This window comes from Callorhinus ursinus, unplaced genomic scaffold, assembly GCF_003265705.2.
Source record: "Callorhinus ursinus isolate GAN/ISIS: 27379988/994484 unplaced genomic scaffold, GSC_fseal_2.0 scaffold4, whole genome shotgun sequence".
In the NCBI taxonomy this organism is placed as follows: domain Eukaryota; kingdom Metazoa; phylum Chordata; class Mammalia; order Carnivora; family Otariidae; genus Callorhinus; species Callorhinus ursinus.
The window spans coordinates 70,902,058-70,917,107 of NW_027397066.1; the positions used below are offsets into that span (position 1 = coordinate 70,902,058).

At 39.9% G+C, this 15,050-nt stretch overlaps 1 long non-coding RNA gene across 2 annotated transcripts in view; it reads right to left on the minus strand.

Annotated features, from left to right (window-relative positions):
* Positions 1-229: 229 nt before the first annotated feature.
* LOC141372479 (uncharacterized) overlaps positions 230-15,050 on the minus strand; it is a 272,954-nt gene continuing 258,133 nt past the window's right edge. For both annotated transcript variants that reach the window (XR_012377744.1, XR_012377745.1), the window contains exons 4-6: positions 6,175-6,224; positions 1,729-1,815; positions 230-332 (exon numbers count right to left, since the gene is read on the minus strand). This is a non-coding gene — a long non-coding RNA (uncharacterized lncRNA). The remainder of the gene's footprint in view (positions 333-1,728; positions 1,816-6,174; positions 6,225-15,050) is intronic.

Here is a 15,050-nt window from a genome sequence, read left to right on the forward strand (position 1 = left end):
TGGAGTTGCTGGATCATATAGTAATTTTATTTTAAATTTTTTGAGGAACCTCCATACTGTTTTCTACAGCAGCTGTACCATTTTTACATTCCCAATAACAGTGCATAAGGATTCCGATTTCCCCACATCCTTGCCAACATTTGTTATTTTCTTTTTGCATGGTAGCCATCCTAATGGGTGTAAGGTAAATACTATATTACCTTTAATAAGGTGCTTAAAACACCTGATGCAGAGCAAGTGCTATATCCATATTTGTCCTGCACTAGAATGTGTTGGTTCAGAAGGAGAAGCTCATCAACTGTCCCTCTTCACTTCTTGTCTCTGGCTTTGTCCTATGTCATAGAGAAAGAGCATATTAATTTTTTTTCTTTAGCATTTATCACTTTTCATCCTGTAATGTAGATACGTATACAGGTCCCCTCCCCCCTCCTGGGTAATATTTTAAGACAGGGAAAATTTTTATATAACAATGATTCCCTACAGTGGCAAGTACTCAATAAATATTTGTACAATGAGCATTTGTGATGTTAATGATTGCTTCATCCACCAGATCATTCCTTCCCACACTCCCCAAAAGTTCCAAATCTACTAATGTGCTACTTGAAGAGGAATGAACTGAGATAAGGCATATATAATTAAGGAAAGGTAATTTGCAAGAAATGATCAGGCCTCTCATGTATTTGCATCAAACCCTCCACAAGCTTAAATGTTGAGCTTTTAAAACATTTTAAAACTTTAATCATTAAAGATTTAACACAAAGACCCTTGTTTGGAGATGCTGTTAAGTGTCCTACCAATTTTTTAAAAATTGGTCTGACATCGAGAAGGGCTAAAGAATGAATGATTCTCAGGTTCCGGACTTGAATAAAGGAATTTGACTTCTCACTTGCCTTCTACGTTCCTATGTACAAGCTGGTATCCTTGAAAGTGGCCACAAGAGGGGAGTATGAACCACAGTCATTTTTCACAAAGGCGTGAACTGATGAATCATTCTTTCTCCAGCTGAATGCGTGCTCAATTCTGAACAACAGTCAATTGAATAATCATATTCCTTCCAGCTGATTGTCAAAGAATGAACGTGGGTTTGCTCTTTATGTATTCACGGAAAATATAACCTTAAACTCTCAGCTGTCCAATCATACCATGATAAACAATGCTGATTAGGATAAAGATTTATGGAAAGGGCCTGAAGGACATGCAGTTCCTCTCCCTTTGTTCCACTAATACCATTTTACCTTTGCATTAAACCAGAACCCAGAGAAAACTGTGTTCTTGGATTACCCTGTTTTGCCCCATTGGGAATTGTTTATAATAAATTGTGATAGGCCTAGGACAACATGCCAAATCACAATTTGATATAATCAGTCAGATGAATGTATGAACTACAAACTGAAACATGCTATGAAGGAAAGGAAGCTTCACAGCATGAAAGGGCATAACAGGAGGACTGGACTTAATTGGGAAGAAGTGCTCTTTGGGTTTTTTTGTTTTTTGTTTTTTTTAAAGATTTTATTTATTTATTTGACAGAGAGAGACACAGCAAGAGAGGGAACACAAGCAGGGGGAGTGGGAGAGGGAGAAGCAGGCTTCCCGCTGAGCAGGGAGCCCGACGCGGGGCTCGATCCCAGGACCCCGGGATCATGACCTGAGCCGAAGGCAGACGCTTAAAGACTGAGCCACCCAGGTGCCCCCAGAAGTGCTCTTTGAACACAAGGATGAATATGTTACCTGAATGACAGGGGTGAGGGCACAGACATTCCTGACCAGAAGGTGACAGCACTGTGCATTCTGGCAACTGGAAGAATTCCTGCAGGGCTAAAGTACAGGTAAAGATGAGGAAGGTACGGGGCAAGGCTTGAGAGGACAGTGAGGTTCTGGTGGCTTTGCCGAGGCTTCTGTTTTACCCTCTATTTCTTGTCTGTTATCCTTTCATAATAAATATATTTTTGCGGATGGGGTATAAATGAAAAGTTATTATTCCAAGTGGCATTACAAGCTGGCTCCATCAAACATTACATGAAAACTCTTCTACACATATATCACCACCAAGGCTCGCCCGCGTCCACAGGTTCTCACTCAGACCGGCATGCTGGCCTACTCTGGGCAAGCCCGTGGACTGGAGAACACAGACTGGCTCTGCTCTCATGGCAACTGGAGGCTCACATTATTCTACCTTCGCAGAACATCCAGATCAAGAGTTAGAGAGTTCTTCTTAGAAGTTAGGTTTATTGACAATTTAGAAATAGTAGCCCTGCCTTCTGGTTCTGTAAATACTACCATCAGTTGACTCTTAAAAACACTTCAGAGGTAAACAGGCCAAGTGAATAAAAAGGCAGTATTTTATAGTTGCTTTTTGATTATAAACCTTCTTTCTGCTAGCTTTGCTGAGGATTAGAATGTGTCGGTAAAAGATTCCTAGAGGAGACCTCTATGGTTAGGCATTCTTGCCTTCATCCTGTAGCCTTTGTTCTCAGTATTAAGTTGAACCAAGGCCTTCATAAGGACAAAACAAAACATACCAATGCTGCTTATCTTTCCTATGTCACTTAATGGCCTATTTCTTTTTTTTTTTAAGATTTTATTTATTTATTTGAGAGAGGGAGAGAGAGAGAGAGAGAGAGCATGAGCAGGGGGGAGGTGTGGAGAGAGAGGGAGAAGTAGACTCCCTGCTGAACAGAGAGCCTGATGCGGGGCTCAATCTCAGGACTCCAGGATCACAATGTGAGTCGAAGGCAGATGCTTAACCGACTGAGCCACCCAGGTGCCCTGAAAAGGCCTTTTTCTGAGCCCTTACTCACTGTAGTAAAATATTTCATTTAGTGAGAGTGGTTACAAGTAGGGTCACTCACTCATTGTGCCTTAACCAGACAGAGCTCCTTCCCAATGCTTCAAAACACACCAGACACACTGCTGCCACAGGACTTTAGCAGTTGCCACTCCCTCTACCTGGAATGTTCTTCTTCCACATAAACCACAAGTCTGACTTGTTCAGCTCCTTCTAGTTTTTGACTGGATGTTACCTTCTCAAGGAAGCTCATCTTGATCATCCTATTTAAAAGTGGTGACCCCCTTGAACTCCTGATTCCTTTTTCCCTATTTAATGGGTTGGCAAACTGTGGCACCCTTTTTGTAAACAAAAGTTTTATTGGAACAAAACCATATTCATTTTTTAATGTCTTGACTGTGGCAAATTCTGCCCTATCACAGCAGAGTTGAGAGACAATGTGACCTGCAAAGGGCATGGTAGGTCTTTAATAACTGCTTGTTGAATGAATGAATGAATGAATGAATGAATGAATATAAAGTGTTCCAGAAAGATTGGACAGTTATGGTCAATATCATTATTTCAATATATCCACAGCTTTTCAAGAGGGGAGGATAAATGTTACACCAGCATATATTCCCAACCTAACATGCAGAAAGTTGTGACTAGTGCAAGACTCCCTCATCTACAGCGGGAAGCATGCTTTTACGGTTTTGTCTCTAAGCCTTATATACCAGCTTACTTCTACTAGAACACCTACACGATCCCAAAATACACACTAGAGGAAAAGGCTTTTTTATAAAAGTAAACATCTTTTGCAGCTCTAAGACATTTGGCTTTTGTTGGGGAAGTACTATTTTCATGTTCAGACAGAAGAATGTCTATTTTTACACTATAGCCAGACAAGACTCAACTATTGAGCCAAATGGTTAGGTGCATTTTCAAACTCTGTCTTTATTTCACTTAAAAGAGGAGGGGAAGGGATAAGTTCACCTCTTGACCAAAGAAATAAAAGATTCAGCCTTCTAGTTCCCTCAGCAGTTGATAAAATTTTTTCGTATAGCTTACATTTCTTGATCACCTTAACAAACACCAATTTAGAGAAAATAGTCTCTTGTCTATGCACAATATTCACATAGTCACTGCAAAGGCATTAAGGTTGGATCCTATGTAACCAGAATTCTGAAATTTATTTTTTACGTCTGTTGGCTTTTTAATTGCTACTTCAGTTGTAGTTTCCAAAGGCACAGACATATCAGCCTCCTTACTGTTTTTAGACAGTTTTTGAGGATGAGCATGAGCTAAGAGTTATGGATGGCACAACTGGATCACCCCATGACAGTCCGCCTCAATTGGGATGATTCTGCATTTAGCAAAACCTGGAGATATTTTTGATTGCCAGGACTGAGAAGGAGCTACAGGCGTCTTAGTGTTACTAAGCATCAGCCAGGGATGCTTCTAAACATTCTGCAATGCCCAGCATAGGTACCCCTGACTTCCAACAAAAATTATCTTGTCCAAAATGTCAGTAGTGCCGAGGATGAGAAACTCTGTCCTATAATATAGTTAACACTTTCCCTTTTCCTTTCTTGTTGCCTTAGTGATGTCATCACATGCAACCCAGAGTTAACAATAGGTGCCTCTTTCCTCCATCACTGGGAGGAGATAATACAATACTATAAATCATTCAAGCACGAAAAACCCTACGGAAGAGAATTATTACTATTTATTACGATTAAATTATGTCCCTAGATTTCACGGCTGTATTGACTCAGGGATGCTTTTTGAAAGTTTAAATATTTTAGAGAATCTAAATCCTCAAATTGTTATTGGAAACTGTGTTTTTTAACTTTATGGAAGTCTTGGGTTCATGGTGACAGAGGGCTGGCATGGTGGTAGGGGCTGCTACATAAATGGAGGACCCAACAGGTAAGCTTGACAGGTCGGAACCTCCTATCTTCGACACAGAGCATCTTCTCACAAGAGTTTATGCAAACTAAAAGAATATGTTTTAAGACGGGATTATATGCATTTATACATAAATGTAGATTTTTATGGCGATAGGATATAGCACAAGGCTTTTCCACTCAGCAAGCTGGAAACACTTTAGATGTAGAAGACTGAGTTGAATAGGCCATTGGTCCTCCCTATTATGTTATTTCTTAGGTTTCCATATGTTTTCTTAAACGAGGAGAAATATTTTGTCTGTATCAATTAAACTGAAGAGAAAATGTAACATTTGCACCCAATTTAACATCCAAAGTCCTTGCACTGGTCTATCAGGTCTAGAGCTATGGCTGCCTTGATCTTGCTAATAACCTCATCTCCTGCTCCTCTCCCCTCACTCACTCACTCTGCTCCAGAACTCTGTCTCTTTGCAGCTCCTCAAATCCTTCAGACACATTCTGAAGGGCCTTTGTACTTGTTCCTTTTTATGCCTGGAATGTTCTTTCCTAGTTTATTCACTTGTTCATTCTCTCCCAAACTCAAGGCTTTGCTCCAATTGATTCTCAGTGAGACCTCTTCTATTGAATATTTCAAACCACACCTTTGCCTTCTCCCCTCAGCTCTCTTGATCCTTCTTCCCTACTCAAGTTTTCTCTGGTTTTACACAGCATTAATAACAAACAAATAGACTAAATGTACTCATTTAAAATATGACCTGTTTATTTTCTGCCTAGCTTTGCTAAAATGTAAGCTTCTCAAGGGCAGGGATTTTTGTCTGTTTTGCTCACCAAAGAATCTCAAGAGCCTAGAACAGTGCCTGGCTCATAGTAGCCATTCCATACGTATTTGTTGAACAAGTGAATGGGTTGGTTAAGCATAAGCAGGGACAGAGAGCTGTATTAGGGCAGGAGTCTCTGTGAGGGATTTACACTTCTCAGGAGGGCAGCTTGTAGACACCACGAAACAAGGACAGAAGGAAGACAAACAGAGATGGTGGAGAAGGAGTGATATGTATTGTGTTTTATAATTCTTTCTAGGGTTGACCTTGCTGGTGGGTATCTGAGGAATAGGAAAATGCTTGGTATAGGTGCTGACAGGCAGCTGTTTCCAGCGGATTTAAGTGACAGAGAGAGAGAGAAAATGTGTGTGTGTGTGTGTGTGTGTGTGTGTGTGTGTGTGTGTGTGTAGGGAAGGCATTACAACAGTATGGCTAAGAAACTTCCTGTCACTCACTTGACCTCTCACACCTTCCACCTCCATACACTCCACCATCATGCTCATACCTGCAGAATGCCATCTGGTTTTTATTTTTATAGTCAGACAAAGATGACAAACTCAAGATGTCTCTGGATATAACCTTAAATACCTCTCAGGGCCACAGTGAGACAAAACAACTTCATTTTTACCAGACACAAGACAAAGATGACTCATCAGACAAAACAAATCTAGTTTTACAAACCCACCTGTTCACTCCTGGGAAGCTGTTTTAACTTGATATTCCAGTGTGCTCCAGCTGAATTAGAAGGCAAAATGGAAAGTTTATTAGGAAACAGTAAGGTCATATTAGTTTATGCTCTCTTCCCCAGTATAAGGATTCTGCTAGTGAGCACAGCTCTTAGCATGAGCTCTGTATTAGTTTGGAGGATAGGAATCAAACTACCTGGATTTAAATCTTGCTCCATTACTTAATGGTTATGATTAAAGGAAAGCTGTCATTTTTTTTAATCCTCAGTTTTCTCATCTGTAAATAGTACCGCGAGATTATTGTAAGGATAATATGAGCTGATATATATATATAAAGTGTTTAGCACAGTACCCCAGGTAAGGGTATCTCAGGCATATTGTATAATACAGGCAGTTAGATTGCCTATGTTAAAATTCTGGCTTTGCCACTCACTTGCCATGCAACTTGGGGCAAGATACTTCATATCACTTTGCTTCAGCTTCATTTTCAAGAGACAAATTACTTACTGCAAAGGACGGTTATGAGAATCCAACAAAATAGTTTAGAGAAATAACTGAGGAAAGTCCTGACACATAGCAAGTGTGCCATCAAAGGCGCCTTATATGCCTCTTCCTTCCCACTGCGGTTTCCGTTACCGCTACTGCTATTACTATTACTGCACCACTGTGGGGCTGCTACTCCGATATGATTGCAACGTGAGAAAGCTGGAAAAACCCACAACATTTTACTTTCAAAGAGGCTCTTGTTTACAATTTTCGAAAACGTTTTCTCTTACCTTCCCATCTGTATTCCCTTGTTCACCACTGAAGTGCCATCATTTATCAATAGATATTGGTGAATGATACCAAGATATTAGAGTAAGGGGATGCACTTCAGATTTTTTTTTTTTAAAGATTTTATTTATTTCTTTATTTGACAGAGAGAGAGACAGCGAGAGAGGGAACACAAGCAGGGGGAGTGGGAGAGGGAGAAGCAGGCTTCCCGCCGAGCAGGGAGCCCGATGTGGGGCTCGATCACAGGACCCTGGGATCATGACCCGAGCCGAAGGCAGACGCTTAACGACTGAGCCACCCAGGCGCCCCTGCACATCAGATTCATGACTCCAGAAGCAGTCATGGAGTTCCTTGGGTTGTAATTTGAACGGCATCTTTAAGTGCAAACGTCCCTGTTTTCCAGTTCATTTCATTTGTACGTGAACTTTGACATACTGAAAATAATGGCCCGGATGAGGAGCTGGCTATAACTGAGGGATAACTGGTCACTCTGGGAGAGGCAGTGAGTTCTCTATGAATATCTATTTTGTCTTTCTTTCTGTAATATTAAAATTCTTGGGTCATAGTGGGGCACTCTGATTTTTAGTTGGAGACTCTTTTTCCCAGATTCACTTGCAGCTAGCTGTGCCCTTATGACTAAGTTCTTGACAACAGAGTGGCAATAGAAGTGATATGTATCACTTCCAGGTTACACCCTTAAAAGAAATGGGCAATACACATTTCTTTTCCTTTCTTTCTTCTCACTACCTGGGATGTACATATGATGGAGAGTGTTGGAGCAGCTGTTTTATTTTTATTTTTTTATTTTATTATGTTTTGTTAATCACCATACATTACATCATTAGTTTTTGATGTAGTGTTCCATGATTCATTATTTGCGTATAACACCCAGGGCTCCATTCAATACATGCCCTCTTCAAGATCCATCACCAGGCTAACCCATCCCCCACCCCCTCCCCTCTAGAACCCTCGGTTTGTTTCTCAGAGTCCATAGTCTCTCATGGTTCATCTCCCCCTCCGATTTCCCCCCCTTCATTTTCCCCTTCCTGCTATCTTTTTTTTTTTTTTTAACATATAATGTATTATTTGTTTCAGAGGTACAGGTCTGTGATTCAACAGTCTTACACAAATCACAGCGCTCACCATAGCACATACCTTCCCCAGTGTCTATCACCCAGCCACCCCATCCCTCCCACCCCCCACCACTCCAGCAACCCTCAGGGTATTATGCTGAGCGAAATAAGTCAATCAGAGAAAGACATGTATTATATGATCTCACTGATATGAGGAATTCTTAATCTCAGGAAACAAACGGAGCAGCTGTTTTAGACAAAGAGATGGAAGATTCTTAATGAGGATGTAGAGATGCCCTACCAACCTTGGATTGTCTATCTCTGGACTTTCACATGAGAGACACTGATAAACTTCTATGTTGTATTAGCTGCTAGACTTTAGGATCTCGTAGCCTGTAACTAATACAGCCAAAATAACTCGAAAAAGTGGCACTCTACTCAACCACAATCATAAAGGAAGACAATGTCAAACAGTTTGAGTGTAATGAAGACATTTACAGAAAGGGAATACCTCAGCCTTTGAGGTAGATCGCTTTAAATCTAAGAGACTACATTAAGTTTTGAACTTCAAAGCATTTCCCAAGCCCTTCTCTCATACTCAGTGCCCTTCTAAAGGTCCAGCTCTAATGATCAGTAGTAACTCACAGTTATGTCTGCAATGGTATCAATTACCAGTGCTCTTTGGGTTTGCAGTGAGGTACTATTTTGTATGGCTAGAATTCAAACAAATACCAATGTTATTATCTACATAGGCTTTATTTAGGGTTTTAATGTATTCAGTCCATGGATTAGAGTGATGCAGACACCAAAGTAAAATTGACCCTAAAATTTAGGATAAAAGATAAGTATATTAAAATGCCAGCAAGAGGTTGATACAATCACATCAGGGAATGACATGCTCAAGATTTGCAAGACTGAATTATTTCCTGTGAGTATGTACTATTTTTATATTTTAAACAAATCTTTAAAAAATTACATGCTAAGGTTGTGATTGTTTGCAAACTTAGAACTATCCTACAATTTGGAGGTAGTTTACTACTCTATGACAGTGAGTTTAAGCATCCTTAGGAAGTCAGTATTTTAATTTATATATATATATGTATATATATACACACACACATATGTATATATTTATTGAAGTATAGTTGACATGCAATGCTACATTAATTTCAGTTGTACAACATAGTGATTTGACAACTCTGTACATTATGCTCTGCTCACCACAAGTGTAGCTACCATCTGTCACCATATTGCACTTTACAACAGCACTCACTATAAGGAAGTCAATATTGTAAAATGTAATAAGTGAAAATTAGTACACTTGGGAATGAGCATGTTAATGGAAATTGAAAGAAGCAGGTTCATGCTCCAGTGTAAAATCCACAGTATGGTAGGTGACGCTTCTGTGGAAGGGACTAAAAGTGGATCTTTTTCTTCAGCACAGTCATGGCCAAAGGATGATTTCATCCTATATACTGCGATTGTGATTCAACCAGGAATATTTAAAGTAAAGGCAGCCTTTCATAAGGCTAGCGTAGCTTTATAAAAATGCCTATGAGAACATCCACATCCTGCGCTTTCCTTCTGTAAACATATGCTCTGAGGGTTGGGCCCCTGAGTAGACCCACCATGCCAGAGGAAATGGGTACCTGATACTGTTACACCTAATATTGTAGCCTGCACAGAAATCTCTTAGAAGCTGGTTTGACATGGCTCAATGCCTATATATCTTTTCATCTCTAGGTCAATAAATAAATGAAAGTTTCTGAATCTTTAGAGCTGGGACCAGATCATTAATCTCATCCACTGAGATTCAGTCTGGAATAGCTATCCTTGAGTTCATACCATCTCTTGTATTTTTATGCTCATTTTATGTTTGGGGAGCACTATTCTAATAATTACACAGTTCTCAGTTTTAAATCGGACCAAGAAAAGAAAGGTAATATTGATCTTAAAAATAAATGATTACCCCACTACACACCAAGTAGCCAAGGGAAAATACTGATAATACTATATGCTGACAAGAATACAGGGAAACTGGATCTTTCATATATTGCTGGCTGAAATACAAAAGTGGACAATTAGTCTAGAAGACGTTTTGCAGTTTCTTATAGAATTAAACATACACTTATCATACAACCTAGCAATTGCACCCTTGGATATTTATCCTAGAAAAAGGAAAACTTATTCTACAAAAATCTGTACACAAATGCTCTTAGCAGCTTCAATTGTAAAAGACCTAACTGGAAACAACCCAAATGTCCTTAAAAAGGTGAATGACTACAGAAATTAAGGTAAGTCTGTACAATGGGATACTCTTTTGAAATACAAAGGAATTATTTACACACACATCAACTTGGATAAAGCTCAAGGCATTATGCTAAGTGAAAAAAGCCAATCCGAAAATAATACCTACAGTATGATTCCATGCATATTATATTCTTGGAAATAGCAAAATGATAGGGATCAGATCAGTGGAGAACAGATGAATGGGGTTAGGGATGGGGGTGGTTGGAAGTAAGACCATAAAGGGGTATCATGAGGGAGTTCAGTGGTGATGAAATCTATACACTGATAACATTTCATAGAACCATACCAAGGGAGTGTATGTGAAAACCAGTGAAATTTGAGTAAAGCCTATAGTCTAGTTAATAGTATTCCTGGTTTTGATAATGTGCTACAGTTAAGCGAGACGTTAGTTTAGGAGAAGCATGGTGAAGTGTTCATAGGACCTCTCTATACTATTTTTGCAACTTCTTGTGAATCTATAATTATTTCAAAATAAAAATTTTTTATTTATTTAATTTTTAAAAAGATTTTATTTATTTATTTGAGAGAGACAATGAGAGAGAGAGAGCACATGAGAGGAGGGAGGGTCAGAGGGAGAAGCAGACTCCCTGCTGAGCAGGGAGCCCGATGTGGGACTCGATCCTGGGACTCCAGGATCATGACCTGAGCCGAAGGCAGTCGCTCAACCAACTGAGCCACCCAGGTGCCCCTCAAAATAAAAAATTTTTAAATAATGATTATATTAACTCACCAACTATTACAGTCTATTTTTAAGTCTATTTTATTTTATGGGAGGTAATGCAAGGAGGGGCGAGAATGCCAAACCACTTTAATCAGAACCGTTCTGCTTTCATCTGTTTATCCCTCTGGGAAGACTTCTTGGATACAGTCTGAAAACCACTTCTAAAAGGTTATAGAGGGACGCCTGGGAGGCTCAGTCGTTAGGCGTCTGCCTTCGGCTCAGGTCATGGTCCCAGGGTCCTGGGATCGAGTACCACATCGGGCTCCCTGCTCAGTGGGAAGCCTGCTTCTCTCTCTCGCACTCCCCCTGCTTGTGTTCCCTCTCTCGCTGTGTCTTTCTCTGTCAAATAAATAAAATCTTTAAAAAAAAGTTAGAGAAATTTTTTGAGACAATAAAAATAAAATCATGGGCAATAATTTAGTTTTTAATCAAGAAAAGCAGGTATGCTTTAGAAGGCCATTTGACTATTATTTATGCTAACAAAGGGTTATAGCTTCCAGGAGGAAGTGATTACAAATAGCCATGTATTTTAGACATGGAACGAGAACTGGTTCGTTATGAAATTACAGACGCTGATGTTAACCATAGCTAACACACCGCTTGTTGCATTGCAGGGAAATGAAATTGTTGGTGGACCTTTCCTAGAAGTCATTTAGAACTAGCAGTTAGCTGGTAGAGCAGTGGTTTTTCGATCTGAGACCCAGTTAGGCAAGAAAAGAACAGCTGCAAAACTACTCAGCTTGGCCTAACACAGGATTTGTTGCCAATATAAACTGCATCTCTAAATATTAAAAAAAATGTTTATTTGCTCCCATGAATTTCTGCCCTCCTGCAGACTGTGGACAGCAGAACAGTTTGAGGTGGCTGTCAGCTGCCTCATGCAGAGTTGTTTCTCGCAGCATCTGTAGAGGCAAAGCTTTCCTGGTAGGACCTGACCAGATGTGGTTTGGACCCTTCACTCTACATGCCCAACACACCTGCCCAGAGCCCCAGTCAGTCTCTTCTCCCAGTGACCGATGCCTGATTATGGCTGTGGCACTCAGACAGGGCCTCTGGGTAATTACAGAGTTGGCCTTGTGCTTGTCTTCCAGGAAATGGCAAATACCACTTGCTGTGGTTTGTCCTGGGCGACTTCACTTGGGGAGCAGGAAACAAATGCCATGTAAGGGCATCCTGCAGCAGCTGTTGCTTTTTGGCAGCTGGAAGGTAGACATGTTCTCTTTCACCATCTCCGCTTCCCCTTCCTAAATCAATTTGAGGCTTGTCATGAAGAAAAATTTGTACGTATACAGTGATCCTCAAAAGGACCTATGCTGGATAGTTGCTCTTGACCTTCCTCTATTTAAAGCAACTCAGAGAATGTTTTTGCAGCTAACTTTTTCAACACTATTATCTTACTGCCAAGTCTCCTGGAAAGTTTTTCAAAGAGTTTCTCTGCTTTCATCATTTGAGAGAATAGTAGCTTTATTAGCTTGCAGCCAAAAATAGATCTAAAAAATGTTAATTAGTTCCCAGAATTAAACTTATCAGCTGCAGAAACTCAACTCTTCTCTGAATTGTTAAATTTGGATGTGTGCTGTGAAACTAGATCAGGAGCAGGTTGTTTGATGGGGCTGGGGATGGGTAGGTCAGATAGGGTCTTCTCAGGTGTCCTCACCATCTGTTGCCCTTGGGTACTTGTCCCATTTTCCTACCATAAGAGAAATTTAATAGGGTATTGTAATGTGGCCATTACAAATAATGAATTAGAGGGGCGCCTGTGTGGCTCAGATGGTTAAGCGTCTGCCTTCGGCTCAGGTCATGATCCCAGGGTCCTGGGATCGAGTCCCGCGTCAGGCTCCCTGCTCCTTGGGAGCCTGCTTCTCCCTCTGCTTCTCTCTCTCTGTCTCTCATGAATAAATAAATAAAATCTTAAAAAAATATGTATTTAAAAAAACAAATAATGAATTAGAGCTAATCCAAACGATTTTCAGCAATTCCCACAAATTATTGTTGAGTGGGGAATATAAGATGCAGAAGAGTGTGATACTATATGGGATACTCAGCATTGGTCTCCTTTGCTTGCAGGTTGTACATTTGGCAGGTGCAATAGTTAAATTAGTGTTGGTGAATGGGAGCATATGTTGGGCACATGCACAGTCTCTCTCCCCAAGACAAAGCTATTTCATCCATTTCCCATTGTGCTAGCAGTGGGTGGCTGCTGGCAGAGGATGAATGATGTCAACTGGCCGAGTCATTTTTGTCTACTCAGTTGTTTGGTGCCCTTTCCATGTGGGTGAGCTTGGCTGGGTGTTACATGTTTTAAAGCTCTTCATACTTTATGCTCATTCTCTACTGTTCAGCTGTATGCCTGTCTCCCAGACTTCCTTTTTCCTGAGATTCCAATCTTTCTCCTTTTAGACCCCTGTAGGGGCTTAACAGTGTTTCTCCCAAATTCATGCCTCCCTGGAACCTCAGACTGTGACCCTATTTGGAGTTAGTATTTTTGTAAATGTAATTAGTTAAAAAGCTTGAGATAAAATCATCCTGGATTTAGGGTAGGCACTAAGCCCAATGACTGAGGCTCTTACAAGAAGAGGGGAGGACACTGACACGTACATGGAGAAGGCAGTGTTGATGATAAAGGCAGAGACTGGAATGAGGAGTCCACAAACCAAGGAATGCCAAGGATTGCTGGTGATCCCTGGATGCTAGGAGAAAGGCTTGGAATGATTCTTCCTTAGAGACCCCAGAAGAACTAACTCTACTGACATCTTGATTTCAGACTTCTGGCTTCCTTGGACTATGAGGGAATAAATTTAAGCTGCCTAATTTGCATGGCAGCTCTAGGAAAAGAGCACATACCCTGACCAGCTGGCCAAGCATTTGCTACTATCTAAGAGTTCATGTATATTCTAACCTTACATCCCTTCTCTCTTCACACAAAATGGATGATTAGGTACCTAGCTTGAAGCTCTACCTATTGTGGTGATTTCCCTTATCATTGTCTTTTAAGGCTACTGCCTAAAACATTTATGATAGCTGATTTCCCTCATAACAAATTTGACATATTAAACTAAAAAGATGGCACATTAAAAGATATTTTTAAGAAAGTGAAAAAATAAATGAAGACAAAATATTTGCAACACCTTGGTAAAGAACTGATAGCAAGAATACATAAAAAACATTTATAAGCTAATAAGACCAGAATAAGATGCCATTTAAAACCCAATCAGTTAACTGAAGAAGTCTAATATCATCAAATATTGGAGAAGATGTGGATATATAGGCTAGCGTATACTTTGTTGGTGGGAGTACAAATTAACTACTTTGGAAAAAAAAATTTGGCATTTTCTTTTAAAATTGGAGATTCATGCACCCTATATTAGTAATTCTACTTACATATGTATAAGCTTAAAGTGAATGCAAATGTATTCTAGAACTAGAATTTAAGTAAAAAGCCCCCAAAGATGAGATATTCCATAATACCCCACACCCCTTTAAAAAAGTTACAACTAAAACTGCCCTATATATATATATATATATGTATGTATATATATATATAAGGTTATTTATTTAATTATTCATTCATTTATTTATTTGACAGAGAGAGACAACAAGAGCAGGAACACAAGCAGAGGGAGTGGGAGAGGGAGAAGCAGGCTCCCTGCCGAGCAGGGAGCCCGATGTGGGGCCTAATCCCAGGAGCTTGGCACCATGACCTGAACTGAAGGCAGACGCTTAATGACTGAGCCACCCAGGTGCCCCTGCCCAATATATTTTTAAGAAATATCTATACTGTGATAAAGCTATCATTCTAAAAAGCGAAGGGAATAATAGTAAAAGTTGCAGGATAGTGGTTTCTACTACTGGAGAGAGGCAGGGTATAAAATGAGGAGGAAAACATAGGCAAATGTTAGAAAGTTTGAACGTTCTCATTTATATACTGGGTGGCATGTATACAAATATTTATTGTTTAATAAACAAATATGTAACTAAGTAAAAAAAAAAAAGGCCA